The sequence below is a fragment of the Polyergus mexicanus genome, unplaced genomic scaffold (assembly GCF_030449975.1).
Source record: "Polyergus mexicanus isolate NDT 795.1 unplaced genomic scaffold, iyPolMexi1.0 SCAF_12, whole genome shotgun sequence".
Classification (NCBI taxonomy): Eukaryota; Metazoa; Arthropoda; class Insecta; order Hymenoptera; family Formicidae; genus Polyergus; species Polyergus mexicanus.
The window spans coordinates 2,367,085-2,370,810 of NW_027223332.1; positions in this window are offsets into that span (position 1 = coordinate 2,367,085).

Genomic DNA, 3,726 nt, shown 5'->3' on the forward strand with positions numbered 1-3,726 from the left:
CAAGATATTATTAGCGTAAAGGGCGAGTAGATCTATATTATGGGATATCAAACATATACAATATTTGCCATAATTAATTTTGTTGCAACAAAAGTCTCTTCACTCTTTTATAATGGCGATTAGATTACAGGCTCAAAGGACGGTGGATCAACGGTATCGGGAAATTATTTGATGATATCGATTCGAATTAAATAATCCGCACGATACCGTAATATTTTAATTAGCACGAAAACCGCGCAGTGCTATTGCGTTATGGTGATCGTAGTAGCGGAACACCGGATATCCGTCTTCGCGCATCCGAATACCACTCTCTCTCTCTCTCACTCTCTCTGTGTCTCTCTATCTTCCTCCTACTCCGTCCTTTTGGTTCGTAATACATATACACACGTGCATACAGTACGGAACAAGGGGCTTTGACAAACCGCGTGTGTCATCTGCACATTGGAAATCATTCGCATCGCGGAGTGTCGTCAGTGTAAAGTGCCGTAGCGGCTCGGATCGCGACGCGCGTCGCAATGTACGTTGTCAAGATTGTCTACTGCCAAGTGACGATGGAGTTCGTCGACCAGGATATCGGGGGATCGAGGTAAATTATAATCGGTTAAAATGTTCACCCTGAGAAGAATTATGATAACAGCGATATAAATTAATTTTAATTAAAATTTTTAAGACATTTATATATGTTTAGTTTATTTATTTAATTTTATCTATTTCGATATTAATTCTCTATTAATGAAGAAATGATGAACAATGCATCGAGAAATATAATAAATCTTAAAGAATAAAATTGCGTAAGACGAAAGATATTTAAATTCATATTCTGATATTCTTATTTGGCGAGTTTCTCAATTTTTTATCGATACATTACTATATCTTTATCGTTAATCAATTTTGTTAAATTAATGAAAAATTTGGATTAATGTAAATTATTGCGAAACGCATGAAACAATTTTGACGAGACTCCGGACTTTGATAATCTGTATTTGGTTTACAAACTGTATTTATTGAATCATTGTAATTTAATTTATCGCGCTAAATACATTACAATTAGAAATCTCAAATTTTACTTAGTTATCATCATTTAACTGTCTGATATTTGAAAAAATTGATAAATATATCTACATAAATATTTTTCCTCTAATTTGTATGCGAAATTTGCGTATTTTTCCAATTCAAACACTCAATATTTGAAGAGAAGACGAGTAGTTTCACGATTTTATTAATTGAATCAAACCGAAATGTTATTATTTATGTTTGATGTGTGATTTTGATTTGGTTACTTTATTTAAGCTATAAAGTTTAGTCAATAACAAAATTATTTAATGTAAACAAATTTCGGTGGAACGTTTAGGTAACATTCAATGGAAACAATCCGCATAGTCTCAGATAAAAAATGTTCCTTATATCGTGCTAGTCTAAATTGTAACAGTGAAAAATGTTTCAGTAAAAATACTTCAATTGTAGATGTTCGAAAATGCATAATTCCATTAAAAAATATGAAGATAACCTTCAAATCTCCTAAGCACCTCCAGCTGGGAAAAAATATTCATCTCCACAAGATGTCTCCCTCGATACTACACAGCTTTTACTTTAAACATTTTTTCCTATCTCCAAAACTGTAGGAGTTATTCAGATGGCCGGTCTTTAAGTGACTCACCCTGTATAGGCAATTTTTACCTCGTTTCTTCAAATTTCATGTTTTCTAAAAAAAATAAAATGCGAAAATTATTCTTCTAATTATTTTTCAATTATTTTTCTTATTTTTTCTTCTACATACTGACAGAGATTATATAAGAGACAGAAAAAGAAAATTTTTTATATATAATAATTATACAACATATTTATATTTAATTATAGATGGGCTTTTTTCTGATATAATTAAAGTTAAGAATCTAATAGAAAGACTTACATTATAAATTTAAAAAAAAAAAAAAAAAAAAAAAAAAAAAAAAAAAAAAAAAAAGAAGGCCCAGAATTGAGTTCAATTGAATTAATTCATCTTTTCTTCCGTTTTTTTTTTTTCACTATTCGTAGATATGAATATACATAATCTGAAAAGAAAACGAATCGCTAATCAAAAATCTCGAATCTAGGCATTAGATTTGATTTATTTAATTTATTGATGCAACTATTGTATCAATATTGTATTATTATAGTTTGGTACATAGATTGACATATTTCGCAAATAAAATTGGAAACGTCATGATATGTATACAGAACATATACTGGATGTTCTTTAAAGATATTTTTCAGCAAAAAAGATCATAAATATTATGAATCGATCTGATTTTATTATCGAAAAAATTAGAAATTCATTATTATAGATGTCAAAATATAAAATTATCATAAATGTTATTTTAATATATCTGTTATTTTGATTAATGTTTTGATTGTATATTGTAAAATTACTTTTACAAATACTGTTCACAAAGAAATATCTTGCGAGTTAATGATTATGCTTATAAACAGGCATATTGATGGATTGTAATAAATTTTGAATCGATGGAATAGAAAGCAACATATGTTTGCACACAGATACTCTCTTTTTCTCTCTTGGAGTTGGACACTTTGAAGTATTTGCAAAAGTGATACTGAGTGATTTTAATGATGTAAAGTTTAAAAATCAATGAAAATAGCAGAAATATTAAGATAACATTTATGATAGTTTTATATTTTGACATGTATAACAATGAACTTCTAATTTTTTAACAGTCATAATAATTTTATTTTAACAATAATATATGGTTAATTCCATAACAAAGCTAAATAGACCTATAGTGTATGTGATTTTTATTGCTGAAAAATACTTTTAGATACATTAATACAATAAAGTTTGTCAATTCCCTCGTGGAACAACGTGTACTTTAAAAATAATTTTTATTAATCAAAATAAGATCACCATTGGCTTTAATAATTTTTCTATCCGAAAAAAGATTTTTTGGACATATATACGAGCGAGCAAAAAGAATTATATACATTTCATACAAAAACGTCATGCCATCTGTTCTTTTATCAACCAAAAATTAAAAATTTTATTTAAAATAGGGCTTTTTGTACACAAATTTAAAACAATATCAGTGACCTTAAGTAAGTATATATTCGATGAGTTCGAATTAGAATTTTTACATTGTATTATTGTATATACAACATTCCCCCCCCCCACTCCCAATATTATTTGATGGCTGCAATTGGATTAATTTTATGTGTATTCTGTATACGTTCACGTAAATTACATTGTTTTACAGAGAGAAAGAGAGAGATAGAGAATTACGTAAATTGTTATTATGCCATTTGGCGTCTGGTTAATATCATCAACATATAATTCTGATACATAAAAATTGTAAAGTATTGTGTGTCAATTTGGTATTAGCAAAAAAGGAATCATAAAAGAATTGATTTAGTTTATTTTAATCACAAAAGAATTTTTTTTTCTAGAAGAGTTTGATGTTACTGCAATTATTTCATTTCGAGTGATTAAAAAGACAGAATAAAGAGTATATAAACTGTATCATACACGATAATCTAGCACAAACGTTACACTGTACTCATAATACTTTTAATTGATGCACCAATGCCATAAAAGTAGGATATTATGTTTACATACAAAAGAATTTATTAGTATTTATTACAAATGGCTCATATCGAAACAATTATGCACATTATTTACGATAATACCAATTCATTGTAGGAAATAATGAATTGGTAAGTAGGAAAGCTGATAAGATT